Below are 15,722 nucleotides of genomic sequence, written 5' to 3'. Positions count from 1 at the left end.
TCAATCAATTTTTAAATTTTAAGCAATATACTCCTCAAAAGATCAAAATCATAGCTAGCCAAGGACCAATCATAGAAAATCTCTCAAATACACAAGTCATGCTCAAAATGTTGAATTGAAAACAAACACTGCAAAGAAAACCCATTACCCCCAAACTTAAATGGCACAGTGTCCTCAATATGCAAAGAGAACAAAAGGAAAGAGTATACCAGTGCAGCTATGGGAAAGAATGGCCGGGACACAAGTATTTGAAATGGGTGATACAACCCCCCCAAACTTGGGATTTACTGTGGTCCTGAAAAAATGGCACTGGGATAAAAGCTCATCTGATAACAAAGGGGATAATAATAGTACACAGTGGACATACAAGTGTAAGTGGGATAATAAATGAAGTAAAGAGAGAATAATAAGGGTGGTCTTGAAAAATTTTGGGCACCACTTCTCTCACTAAAGTCACTGGAATGTACATGATAATGGAGTCAATCACAGAGAGATATATCAATATAATAATCTGACATCCAAAAACATAATGCATAAAATAGAGAGAATAAAAATAATGTATAGTAAAACACAGTATCTGGGCCAACAGATTGGCCGCAAAAATATAATAACAGTATCAAAAGAATAATCAAGTATCACAGATATATAAAATGATAAGAGATATGTGGAGATCAAACAGAGGAGGTCGGTCTAGCGGGGCGTGATCCCCGGATGTCTCTGGAAATGCCCTGCAGCGCAGTCAGGATGTCCGTATGGAGAGTAGTCACGTCTGCTCGGAGAGAGACAATTGCATCCTCCAATGCCTAGATACGCTCTCCGAGGCTGGGTGTCTGAGCTGGAGCGTCAAGGATGACTGGATCAGGAAATTGAGGTATATCCTGACTCTGGTGACTCCTCTGGAGGCTGCTACTCTAAGTCAATGTCCATATGCACATCCGCAACCGTCGGTGGGTCTGCTGGATTATCTGCTGCTGCTGCTACTGTTGCCTCATCCATCTCTGCTAACTCTGCCTCCTCTGTTGCTAAGTTGGCCTCATCCTCTAGACTCCTAATAAGAGCATTGTAGCTCTTATTCTAGTTCTTCTTGCCATAGTGGCAAGCCCCTGACTCAGTATGCTCCTCTGAATGGAAAGGATAGTGCTGGTCTCTGAGGATCTGAGTAATCAGATATGCAAAGGGGATAAATATGGCTCGCCTGGGCTTGGCCTTGCTGATGTAACTCGCATACAATCTTATCATGACACTCTAATAGAGTGTAGGAACAGAAAACTAATGGCTTGTATAGAATGCATAGAAGGCAACAAGAAAATCTGAGAGGCGCTGAATCTTATGGCTTGCCATAAATACATTTCGGTATAACACCGAATCAAAGAACCATAAATCATCCTGCAAGTAAGTTCGGGTGGCAAATGTCTCGCCAGCACTGGCAGGGCTAGTCAGAGCAACGACCATGTCTGTGACAGATGGCCTCTGGAGAATAGGATAATCAAGGTTGGGAGGACAGACGTGTGGACACCGAGAGGATATGGCCAATGTCTCAACTGTAATGCAGATGAGATGGCCATCAATGGTGGTCCGCAACTCCACTAGGTTACTCGGGGCTAGTCGGAGGTTCTGGTAGAACAACCGGATGAGCCGCGGGTAAACCGGATTGGCCACCGGGGCCAGAATAGCTGAAATAACGCGGCGAGAAATATCATCATAGGCTACCCTGGTCAGAATCAACCAGGAGAAGAAAGTAGTATCAAAGATGGACTCATATGCCACTGTAAGGCACAAATATCTGCGTTGAACTCGGTCGCGGACCATGTCGGGCAGTACCGATGGTGGACTAGGTGAGGGGCGCGGTGTTTGCCCGGACCCCTCAGCTGATGAAGCAGATGAAGATACAGAAGTAGAAAAGGCAGAGCGCTCAGATTGAGCTTGAGCTGGCTCCTCAGGCTCCTATACTCGCGGCACACAGATCGAAACATGTTTGTCAAGTCAGGATAGATAGATCATAATAAATTACATGAATCTATGTAAGTTATAATGCAGCGAAGGATAGACAGTGACTATTCCAATAAAGTGAAACATGCTAGACATGACAGAGTGGAATGCATCTAATGTGGAAAACACAAGCATTAGGGCATAAATAAGTTAGCATGGAACACAAATTAGGGTATGCAAAATAATGAGGTTCGATCGATCATGAAAAAGATGAGATCGATCCAGGTTAGATCGATCAGGACATGGATAAGATCGATCATGCTCTGATCGATCGTAGAATTACTATGATTGATCGAACATGTGGAAAAACATGAATAATCACAGATCTATGATGTGGACAACACGGGGGGGCACCTGAGTAAGCTAATAGGCCCCATTACACCTCAACAAGTCAAGATTGGTCACTTAAGTCGGCACGTGACCCCCGAAATCAAAATCAAAACAAAATATATGCAAATATATATATATATATATATACACACATATACTTGAAAGCTTTAAAAATGGCAACTAGTAAACATGGAAGTTGTAGATCTAACATGGGAACATCTAAAACATGTAGGTTAACTTGAAAATGAAAAGAGGGAACCCAAAAACTTACCAAAGTGAGATAAGAGAAGTGGACCGAGAGTGAGATGAGATGAGGATCGAGTTTGGAAAGCTTGGGAGGTCGCCGGAGGTTCATTGGAGATGAGGAAGAAGATGGGCAGTGGCAGGGAAGAAATAGGGCTTTGGATCAATGTTGAAATCGATCCAAATGATCCTTGGGTTATATTTTTAAAAACAGTCTCCGACATGTTCGATGGATTACTTGGGTGATCAGATCGATCAAACTTAGATCAATCAGGAAGGAACTCAGATCGATCGAACCCACAAAACGAAAAAGTATTTTTGAAATTTTTGAATTTTTTTTTTTTTTTAAGTTTTAAATTTGAAATTCAAAAAGAAGTAAAAGTCAACAAGAAGCACCCAGATCAATCGAACATAGATCGATCGAAACTCGATCGATCCAACAAGTGAAAACCTGCAGACATGTTCGAACGATACATAGAGAGCTGATTTTTCATGGGTTCAAAATTTTTCTAAGTATGGGATGAAGATCGATTTAAGGGAAAACTGGATCGATCTTGGAATTTTTGGATCGATTAGAAATAAAGTTCGCACGATACACAGAGAGTTAAAATATGTGGGAAATTTTCCCACGATGGGATAGAGAGATGATTGGATGTAGAGCTAATGTTTGATCGATCGAACCTCCTTTTGAGATCGATCGAACAGGCATTAAGTGCTTAATTAAAAAATGACAGTGCAAGCATTCTCAATTAAAGTCCCCAACAATGTGTATGAACCCAGAATATATCTAGACGACGCAAGAAATGAAAGGAAAAATAGAAATGAGGGAGTAACAGGGTTGTAAACCCTACGAAGCACTAGTCTTTAACGTCTCTAGCAAGACGTTGGGCTTTTTTAGCCCGGATCAAAAAACTTGTTGTGCATCCCCTCCTTTGCGGGGTGAAACACACTTTGAATCCCACCTAACAAATTGTTCCCTAAAGAACTTGTTGGATTTGACTCAAAAGAGATTGATTATTCTTTGTCAATGCAACTCTTGGGCTTCCATACCCTTTCAAGACTTGTTTTCAAAATAACATTCTTCGAAATCATTTTGGAAGATGAACTTTTGAAAATTTTACTTTCATGCAAAGACTCAACTATTTCAAATTCATTGTCCAAACATTTTTCAACAACACAAACCTCTTCATGCTTGTCTATTGAACTCAGGGTTGGATTAAATATGTTCAACTTCACTTTCATGTGGCCAAATGAGATTTTCATTATCCCCGTCTTATAATTGATGTTGGCATTTACGGTTGCCAAGAAGGGATGTCCAAGGATAACTGGAATTTGGCTTTTAGGATTTTTAATCGGTTCTGTATCTATGACTACGAAATCGACTGGGAAGAAGAACTTGTCAATTTTAATTAACACATCCTCGATAATACCCCAAGGCTTTTTGATAGATTGGTCGGCTAGTTGCAAAACTACCGACGTTGGTTTTAAATCTCCTAAGCCCAATTTAACATATACAGAGTATGGAAGGAGGTTCACACTTGCTCTTAAATCAAGAAGAGCTCGATTAATAACATGGTCACCAATGACACAAGAAGTAATAGGTGAACTGGGGTCCTTGAACTTTGGAAGTGTGTTATGTTGCAAACTGGAGCTTACTTGCTCAGTCAAGACAACTTTCTTTGGTGGTTGGCTCTTGTTCTTCCTCTTTTGGGTGCAAAAATCTTTCAAGAATTTGGCATAAGCCGGAATTTGTTTAATTGCATCCAAGAAGGGAAGGTTAATCTTCACTTGCCTAAACATTTCATTGACTTCGTTGGCTTTGCCTTGTTGTTTTTCAAGAGAAATTGGATCCTTTCAAGGCATCCAAAAATGGAGCTCTTGGCTCATAACTTTTTCAAAATCATTTTGAGAGTTACCTTCAACACAAGAATTTTTCAAATCATTTTGCAAAACTTTTTCAACACAAGAATCTTTCACATGTAATGAAGGAGGAACAAAATGTGAGACGGGACGGGTGTCAACTTTTGGTTGCATGGATTCACTCATTTCATTTTAGACATCAACTTGATTGTTAACAATTTTTCCACTTCTTAAGGTTATCACCGAATTGACATACTCAATTGTGGGACCTTCCGATGAGAAATTAGTTTCCACAACAAATTGTTACTTTGGTGGGGCATTTAAAGGCATCTTTCCTTTTTCTCTAGCATTCAAGGTACTAGCTATTTGTCCGACTTGGGTTCTAGCTTCGCAATAGATTGGGAATGAGAGTGAAGCAATTGAGTGTTTGCCTCTAAAGTACCCAAAGTGATCAACATTTTTTCCTCAAAAACGGGACTCCTAGAATTTCCCTGAGAATAAGATGATTAATTAGGAAAATGAGAGCTAGAAAATTTGTTTCCATGTGATTGAAAAGATGATTCATAACCTTAGGAACCTTGCCTTGGCATTCAGGGCAGAACATATTTGCTTTAAAAACCACCTTGGGGTGGGTTTGAGCCTTCCCCTTGGCTTTTCCAAGAGAAGTTTGGATAGTTCCTCCACCCGGGATTATAATGTGTGCCATAGGGATTATTCCCTTATATGAGAAATGCGGCATTCACTTGTTCATAGTTCTCACTTTGCACATGTCCTGAGGACAATTGGAAGTAGAATGTAAGACACTAGAACAAGTCATGCAAGATTCATTAGATGAATTATGAACATGATTAGGGGAGGAAGGCACTTGATTCGCCGAATTTTGGTTGATCAAACATTTGAGATAAAGATTTCACCTCAGCGGCTATGTTATTGGAATTGTCAACTTGATATAAGCCAACATTCTTCCTTCCACCTAGATTTCTACCATTTTTAGAGGACAGGGATCTATGCATTGAATTCTCACTCATGCTCTCATATAGACGCCACACATCATCGTCATGCCTATCAAGATAAGAACCACCCATGGAAGCATCAACCATTCCTTTAAAATTATCCGACAAACTTTCGAAGAAAAATTATACCAATTGCCATTTAGGAATGTCATGAGACGCTCCCATGCCTCGTGAGACAATTCCCCTTCCCCTTGAGAAAATTCTCTAATTGAAGTTCTCATCGCATTGGTCTTTGAAACTGGATAGTACTTTTTCAAGAACTCTTGTTGCATTTCCGCCCAAGAGGTTATCGAAAAAGGCCTAAGATTGTTGAATCAATATTTTGCCTTGTCTTTAAGGGTAAAAGGAAAAAGTTTGAGTCTTAAAACTTCTTCTGGCATGTCACTGAATTTCACGGTGAAACACACTTCAAGAAACTCATCCAAATGCTTGTAAGGTTCTTCACTTGGAAGTCCATGATAATTGGGAAGCATTTGAATGGTTTGTGGTTTAATTTCATAGTGATGTGCTCTAAATGGGGGCAATTGAATGCATGTAGTGCATTATATTCATTTGGCACATAATGATCACGCAAAGCAAGAGGAGGATTCACAACTAGTGGTGCTACACGAACACCTTGATGGCCTTGCGTAATGGGAGGTTATGGAGCAAAAATTGGCCGACGCATTCCTAATGGAACTTAGCCTTGTTGTTGTGGAACAAATGGTCTTGGCATGCCTAATGGGACTTAAATGTTGTCATGATGCACATTAGGGTGGAGGATGCCTTGTTGGTCTATGTGACCAAGGTCCTCCACATAGTTATCATTTTGCTCTTCCATTGGTAAAATGGAATGACTAGAATTACCCCTTCCCTTAGAATTATGAACAACGGATTTAAGATTCAAATTAAGTGGGACAAGAGTAGAATTTAAGGACCTACGACCATACAGGCACAAAAAAAACAAAAATAAACAACAAGCAAGTAGCAATCACTTCTCCTCCGCAACAAATCAATAATCAACAATCCTCCACATACGATGATCCCATACTCCCATACTTTGAACAATATGCAAGAGAAATTAAATTGCCTCCACGCGGGGCTCACGGTTTATCTAAGAAAATAAAAACTTGCCTCTACGTGGGCTTACGATTTAACTAGAGATTGAGTTTAGAAAAGCTCACAAAGGGTCCTTAAACAACTTCAATTTATTTTTCAATTTTCGTTTAGCTTTGCAATTTTTTTTTTAGATTTTAGCCTTTTATGCTTAGCTTAGCTCCTTGCTTTAGAATTCTCCTTTGCTTCACTTTCCTTTGCTCAACCAAAACAAAATAAAGTAAAGACACGATTAAAAGAGTATTAATTCCTAATTGTTTCCAAAATACGGCATTGCCTAATCCCCGGCAACGGCTCCAAAACCTGGTGTCGTCATGAGCCAACAAGTTAAAACGTGTTAAAGAGTGGCCAAGTTTGAATTTGTAAAGTGTCACTACTACCTCTAACTACTAATATAGCTAGGGTGAGTAGGGATCGTCCCAAGGGAAAAGAAGCAATATTGATATGGAAACAACGTTGGACTAGTAGGTCGAGTGATCAAAGATGTTTTGATTGGTTAATTAAACTACAATGTTAAACAAATCCAATACAAATAAATTAAAGTATATAAAGGGTAGAGAAATAAGAGAGAGGGATCTTAGGACTTAGAGGTCACCACTAAACATCACTTTTCTAGACACTCAATGTGTAATGAATGAAGGGAAATATATATTGCAATACTAATATGTGTGATTGATTGAATCAACAAGCATAGATGACTAATTAAGTATACATTGTCTAGACAACCTAATGAATAGCACAATATATCAAAATAAGCCATTATTCCTTCTTTTAAACTCACAATCAAAACACATTAACAAGCTAGAGAATTATACTACTTGCATTCATAAGCATGGAACATCAAATAACAAGCATGGATTATCCTCCCATCTAAGAAAGTAAGGCAACTGCACTACAACTAAACTAAGGACATGAAAATTAAACTAATTAAACTAAGGTAGAGGCATAATCCATCAAGAAATGAGTACGAACTATGAAACAAACCACAAGAATATTCCATTAAAGCACTATGCCTTGACATTCTCTAGATTCATAGTATCAACACATATAGACATGCATCAATAACATAAAACCTAGAGATAAATACATGAACATCTATTCTAGCATACATAGACATATAAGTAGAATGAAATGATCAATTGGAAGTATTAAACAACACAAATCATTGTAGAAACAAGATTCATACATAAATTAAATGTCAAGACAAGAATTACAACACAAATCCCCTTAAAATACAAAACATCAAGATCTAGAAGGCATGCTTAGGGCTAACTCTAGCCCTCAGAAGATGTTTAGCCACTCATTGATGTAGTCATCCAACCCTCAAGGGCTACCTCCATGGTAGGAATGATCTTCTTGATGGAAACTCTAGATGAATGGAAGAACTCCCAAATGGTGTATATCTCTTTAATCTTTAGACTCCTCCAACCTCTCTCTCCAAGATAATGTATATTTTCAAGATTGTATATCTTTTGTAAAAATGGCTCAAAATCCTTATATAGGTAGCTCAAGTGTCGCACCCAATGGTCAGGCCTCGTGCACTAGGGCCCCTTCAATGATTGCACCACGAGCCATCTTTTAATGAGCTGGACTCTGTTTTTTTTCGAACTTGAGGGGGTTCGATCGATCGAAGTTTGGTGAGATTGATCGAACCATGGCGGCGCCTTTTGGAATACTAACAGATCTGAGATATTTTTAGGATATTTTGGGAAAAAGACAAAAGTGGTAGGTGGGGATAAGATCAAAGAAGTTCGATCGATCGAAGATGGAAATTCTTGGGGATAAGGACAAGACGCTCGATCCATCATGATAAGGCTGGATCAATCACTGTGAGATCGATCGAAGATTTGTCGGATCGATCGAAACTTGTTGTTTTCCACCACTTTGCTTCTACTTTACTCCTTTCTTCTATTTAGCTTGAGATTGCTTCTTTTATGCTCTAATTTGGCTGAATTGACTTATTTTGGGGATAAGTGCCTTAAAAGGGCAACAACACGAAATTAGTCTAAAATGGAAAAATAAGATAGATAAAAGTTCTAGAATACTTGAGTTTAAGGTGTTTAAATACGCACTTTTCAGCGCTCATCAATATACCTACTATTCTTTTGAACTGTTTTTTTATATATAATTTATGATTGCAAAAACTGTTTGTAGACATACGGACCCATCAAGTAACTAATCAAGCCATTTTATTTTTGTTATTATTTTAAATTACTATTGTTGTTATTATTGTTATTATTATTATTATTATTATTTGAACTATTTTTTTTAAAATTTATTATCTTGCAAAAACTCTTTGTGGACATATGTCGATCCATCAAGTAACTAATCAAGTACTACTGCTGCTATTATTGCTCCATGTTGCTGCTTCATCACTGGAATCCTCTCTAGCCGTCATCCTGGCCGCAGCCACCGTGCCTTTGCTATCGCTGAAATGTCTTAGTGATCATGTTCTTCAATGATTGTGTGTACATGATATATATGCACTGTAAATAAATATATACATATATATATATATATATATATATATATATATATATATATATATAAAGAGAGAGAGAGATGGGGGGAGGGGAGAGGAGAAGGGTAATTCGGTCATTTAATTGTTTTGATATTTTACAATTAAAATTAATCAAATAATGAAGGATAAAGTAGACTTTTCACAAGTTTTTAGGCTCTGTTTGGATTGTAAATCTCACAAAGGGTGTCATTGTCCAAAAATAAGGCAACTTGTATATGGTTGTCCTTATGCCAAACCTCAGGGTTGTCATTATACTTTACCCTTATTAGTATTAGGCAAAAGTGCAAAAAACCCATGAACTATTGTTTATTGCAAGATGACCTCCTCATGGGTATTATGTGTATTTGATATTTAGGATATTTTATATGTTTTTATATAAATTCATAAGTGGGGTTTTTTTTTACCCTCTGGATGTCGTAAATTGATGTTAGGTGACCGAGAGAGGGGTAATTTGTAACTTTTTAATAGTTTAGAGTTCAATTTACAATTAGTAATAGTCCAAGGGGTTTATTGCAATTTAAAAATAATTTATTGGTTTTTTTTTTTACTTTAGCCAAATATAAATAAATAAATGACAAAAGTACGAAATAGTCTCTTGTCATTTAACAAATGAGCAAAATATCCCTTGGGCAAAAAAAGTGAACAAGTCACTCATAGTACTTTCAAAAGTGAGCACTTTGCCCCCCTCCAATCACCAGAATCATCTTTTCAGTCGGATTTGAATGTGCAATTACATAAATACCAAAAAAACTTGTAATTGCAAAATATCTGGCCTAAATACCCCTGAAGACTAAACTTATGTTACTCGCCTCCATTTTCTCTCCCTTTCTGCAACTCTCTCTCTCTCATTCCAACCCTCTCCACCTCGCCATGCCTCCGTTACAAAGGCCTCAAAACCAACACCTCGCCATGCCTCTGGACAAAAAAAGTGTTCAGGTCACTTATAGTACTTTCAAAAGCAAGTCACTCTTATATAGGACATTTTGCAATTATAGATTTTTTGGGTTTTTTTTTTTTTTTAAATGTTAATTATACGGGGTATTTTTGTAATTGTATGGGATATTTTTGTAATTGCACATTCAAATCAGACCGCGAAGAGAATTTCAGTGATTGGAGGGGAGCAAAATGCTCACTTTTGGAAATACTTTGAATAACTTGCTCACTCTTTTTGTCCAGAGAGTATTTTGCTCATTTGCTGAAAGACCATATTTCACAATTTTAACTAAATAAATAACAAATGCAAAATCAACATAAATTTTACATAAACAACATATAAAGAACACAAGATTCAATGTGAGACTAACATATAAAGACCGCAAGAGTCATAATGAACAAAATCTATTATTCCCTCTCTCCCAAGATTTTTGGGATTCCAACTTTTTTAAGGAGATAAACATTATTTATAGAGGAAAAAAGAAGAAGGAGAGAAGCATTTAATAATTATTCTCCTTTTAAAATTACAAAACTAAAGTGTTAGTTGGGTTAAGTTTAAAAAGATTGATGATATTTTTAAAAGTAAATTGCCACTGGGGAACAATAATTTTGAGAAATCTAAAAATGAAAAGATGGCCAAAAATTGTGGGACAGAATTGTTGAGTTTAAATAATAAATAACATATAGAAAACAAAATTGATCATGAATTAAAGAGAGGTTTTTAATATCATACCTGATTAGAAGATTAAACTTTAGATATCTTTGAGAATTCCTTAGTGCTCTTTGAGAGATCTGAAAAATTAGAGCATTTTACCCCCTTCTGAAAGTTGTTGATACGATAAGTCTGAATAAGGGTTTTAAAGCCCTTATATATAACAACAACAGGGGGGACAGCTTCTCTACAAACAAGCATACCTAAGTCTCCCTTCTTATCATGGAAACTTAGATATTAATGGTTAGAATTAAATCACACCAAATAAGTTGGAAAATCACAATCTAACGGTATAAAAACCATACTCTCAATTAGACCACCAAATTGGAAAGTACAACCCAATCTATCAAGTATCAATAATGACATTGCAATCCAACTTTAGAAAACGAAGTGTGACCATAAAATAATTTTTTATTATTTAAATATATATATAAAAATTCTAACAATCTCCCACTTAGTTCATGCACTCTAAGTTTTATAAAATGACACTATGGATTGCAACACACTTTATAAAAGTTGAGTGGCCACTCATTTTTATTTAGAAAACACAATTATCGAAATTGATGGATTGAAATTTTTAAACACTCTCCTCCATAAATTTCCTCAATAGTGGATCATGAATGCATAAACAAGTAATATATTAGTCTAAATAGTTCCATGGTCTCAAAACTGATTCCATTTAGGATTTAAGCAAATACAGTGGTTTTTACTATATTTCACGAGATATGCAAACTGCATGTGGTCTAAATGCACACCTCACTATCTGTCTTACTTCATACCACTATGGTATGTCACCTAAATATATTACAGCAAACCGCCAACCTTCTGTTCAGTGTGAGGGTTTACCGATATGAAGCCAATCGCATGTCTAGCCCAAGGTATTCTCATAGAGTGTTGACACTCCCACAGGCAAACTTTAGTAGTTACGTTTGGATTTACCAATGTGGTGCCAATTTCATATCTAGCCCAAACAACTTCATAAGTGAAATACCACTCTCAGGTAACAAGAATAACACGTGCACATATCATATATAACAATGTAATAATAATGATGATGATGCATCATAACTTTATTTTTATGCAAATAACTATCACCATAAGGTGTAAATAAATTGAAAGAAAACAATTGCAATGTAACATGATGTAATAGAGAAATCAGACATCATAACACAATGACTCTTAAATACCCATCCGAATCATGTGCTCTTTAAATATTTTTGGTTGAAGACCTTTAGTGAGAGGATCTGCAATCATCTTTACTGTATCTATATGGGGAACCTCAATAATACCTTGCTTAACCTTCTCACACACGTAAAGGTACTTTACATCTATGTACATATTATGCTGGGTCAATTTTTCATTTTTCATATATTTTGTGACAGCTTCATTATCACAGAAAATTATCAAAGGCTTGTGTATGGAGTCCACAACCTTTAAATCCACAATAAACTGTTTCAACCACATGGCTCGTTTGGTCGCTTCATAACAACTGATCAACTCTGCATACATAGTTGAATCTACGATAATAGATTGCTTAGAGCTTTTCCATAATACAGCTCCCTGAGCTAACATAAAAATATATCCAAAAATGGATTTTCTACTACTCGAACAACCTACATAGTCCGAATCAGAATAACTAATTATCTCCAAACAATCAAATTTCCTGTATACTAAGATAAACTCTTTTGTTCTCTAAAGATACCTCAAAACTTTCTTCATCACCCTCCAACGTGCAACACCTAGATTTTGCTGAAATCTTCCAAGCATCCCAACCACATAAGTAATATCTGGTCTAATGCACGTCATAACATACATCAGACTTCCAACTGTAGACGCATATGCGGTGACATCAATTTTACTTCTCTCAATCTCATTCTTAGGACATTGTTCCTCTGAAAAATTATCCCCTTTTACAATTGGAACCTCACCAGGTGCATAATTTTCCATCCCAAAAGTTTTTAAAATTTTATTAATATATACCTTTTGAGAGAAACCAAGTGTGCCTGTCATGCGATCTCTATGGATTCTAATACCCAGGACAAACTCAGCATTGCCCATATCCTTCATATCAAAATGACTTGATAAAAAAAATTCTTCGTATCATGTATCGCATGAATGTCATTGCTAGCTAGTAAGATATCATCAACATATAAGACAAGAATAATAAAATGACTCCCACTGACCTTGAGATATATGCATTTGTCTCCAACACTCTCCTTAAACCCATAGCTAGTAATCACTTCATCAAATTTCAAGTACCACTGTCTTGAAGCTTGTTTGAGCCCATAAATTGATTTCTTTAATTTACACACCTGGTATTCATATCCGTTACATTGCAAAGAGAGCTTTTGTTCTCATCTTCTCTTCATTTCTCTCATTTCACTTTTATTCTATCTTAAGAGATTCCAGTAAAGATTAAAAGGGCTTTTGCTCTTGTTTTAATCTTCATAGAGTTTTTGCTCTATTATACTACTAGAGAGCATTCAAGAACATTCATTCAAGTGCATCAAAGAGAGCTTTTGGCTCACCTTTATATAGAGCTTTTGTTCTGGTTTTACTCACTCATAGAGCCTCTGTTCAGACATCAATCTTCATCTCATATACAAGCTTCCATAGCTGAACCAGAGTGAACTTCAGAGAGCATTTAGTGAGCCTTTGTTGAACTTTTGTTCTAGTATTTCGTTAGAGCTTTTGTTCTGCATTTTCCTCATCATCTCTCATACATTTCATACTTAGAGTTTGAGCTTTACTTGATTTCATATATACTCTATTGTGAGGTTTAATTTGTATCAGTTCTTGAGAGGATTTCTTGTACTACAAATTCTATCTACAAATCTGCTGTAAGCCTAGGAGGAAGAGTTTCTCTTAGCAAAGAAATTGTAAGGGCTGGTGTGGCCTATGTAAAACTAAGAGAGGTGGTCTCTTAGCAAGGATACTGTAAAGGGTTGGTGTGACCCAAAAGAAAGCCTAGGAGAAGGGTGTTCTCCTAGCAAGAAAGAGAAGCAAGGTCTTGCTTCAATTGAAGGTTTGCTCTCCACCATTAAGGAGAAGCTCTAAGAAATTTGGGAAGTCTCAAGAGGGATCTTGAGCCGAGGAGTAGGAGTTTCCGAACCTCGCAAAAATCACCGTGTTATTGTTTGCAATTTCTCTTTCCTTATCTCTTTTACAGTTGTGCTAAATTGATTACTTTCATATCTTGTTTATTGCGTAATTGGTTATACTGTTGATTAGAAATTGTATTTCTATAATTTGCGAAAATTGGCCATTGACTCTATTCACCCCCCCTCTAGAGTCAATTCTTGGGTAACAATTGGTATCAGAGCCTAAACTCTATTAAAGGACTTAACCATCTTAGAGTACGATCATGGCCAATAATAGTAGTATCACACACTTAGAAGGTTATCCCATTGATAAACCTCCTTGTTTTGATGGAAATGATTATATTTATTGGAAAATTAGAATGAGGGCCTTCTTAAAAAGTATTGATATTGATTTATGGAAAGTTGTTAAAAATGGTGGTCATATCCCAACCAAAGTTATTGAAGGGAATGAAATTCCTAAATTAAAAGGTGAATGGGATGAAAATGATCATAGATTAATACAATGCAATACTTTAGCCATATGCCATCTTTATTGTGCATTAAGCAAAAATGAGTTCAATAAGATTATCTTTTGTAAAACGGCTAAAGAAATTTAGAACTCACTTGAGTTAGCCTATGGAGGATCAATTAATGGTGAGGAATCATATATGCCTATGCTTATTGAAAAAGATACTGCTTCTATCATAAATGAAAATGAATTAGTTAGTGAGATGTATTCTAGTTCTACTAACATTACTAATTATTTGAATTTTCTTAGTAGAACTTACTCTTCTTCCTATAGTGAAGTAAATAAAGCAACTCAAAAGAAGAGTATAGCTCTCCAAGCTTCTAACAAAGAGGCAAGTGACATTAAAGAGTTGGACAAACTTTGTCTCATGGCCAATGAAGATGAGGTAAATTCTAATCATGAATTTTTTGATATAGAAGCCTCTTATAATGAACTAGTTGATGCACATAATGAATTACTTGATGCGTTTAAAGAGTTACATGGTGTGCTAGAAAATATAACTGTGAAATGTGCTTCTCTTAAAAAGGAAAATCACAATCTCTCTCAAAGTCATGAAAAAGTTCAAATGGAAATTGATTCTTTGAAAATGAAAAACCATTATCTTGTGCAAAAATTACAAAAGATCCAACTTGAAAATAAATCCTTGAAAAAGGAAAAGGATAATGTACTATCTATAGAGCCACCATCAATTGATTGCGTTTTCGAGTATAATTTTTCAAAGGAAATCATTGATGATCAAAATGGCACTTTAGCAAAGATAACCAAAGGAAAAGAGAACTTAAGTTCTATGCTTGGAAATCAAAGAGTTGTCTATTTCAAAAATGAGATAAGACATGATCCTCATACTAAAGATGCATACTTGTTGAGAAGAAGAAAGCCTTTGTATGATCACTTTGTCAAAAGTGGTACCCATTCCTTTAAATGCAATTATTGTAAGAGGCTAGGACACAAAATTCATGATTGTCCATTTAGAAAGAAGTTGAGGTCAAAGAAGGTTTAGGTTCCAAAAGGAACTTATGTTCCATTTCCTAACTTATATGGACCCAAGAAAATTTGGGTACTAAAAGAAGAATATGCAACCCTTTCTTATAGGGTTACTTGATGGCATCAATCAAGGATTAAATGATGCATCACTTTGAAACAACTTCCAAGCTAATGGAGTTAGTACCATGGATAAATAATTCTTTTCTCATTAATATGCCTTTATATGAAGAATTCAATCATGAAATTCTAAGCATAACGCTTTTGATATGCTACTTGTTCCTAATAGATGTAAAAATGTCTATGTTTTTATTATTTTGCATAAAAGTAGTTTGTTTTGGCATATGAGTTATGAACATGCTAACATGAAATGATTCTCTGTCTTTCAAATGATCTTTAGATTTACTAAATGAAAACATACATTATCTAATGTAGA

The sequence above is a fragment of the Cornus florida genome, unplaced genomic scaffold (assembly GCF_030987335.1).
Source record: "Cornus florida cultivar Cherokee Brave unplaced genomic scaffold, ASM3098733v1 CherokeeBrave_3.0.0_Hap2_Chr10, whole genome shotgun sequence".
Classification (NCBI taxonomy): Eukaryota; Viridiplantae; Streptophyta; class Magnoliopsida; order Cornales; family Cornaceae; genus Cornus; species Cornus florida.
This window is presented reverse-complemented; position numbering follows the sequence as displayed.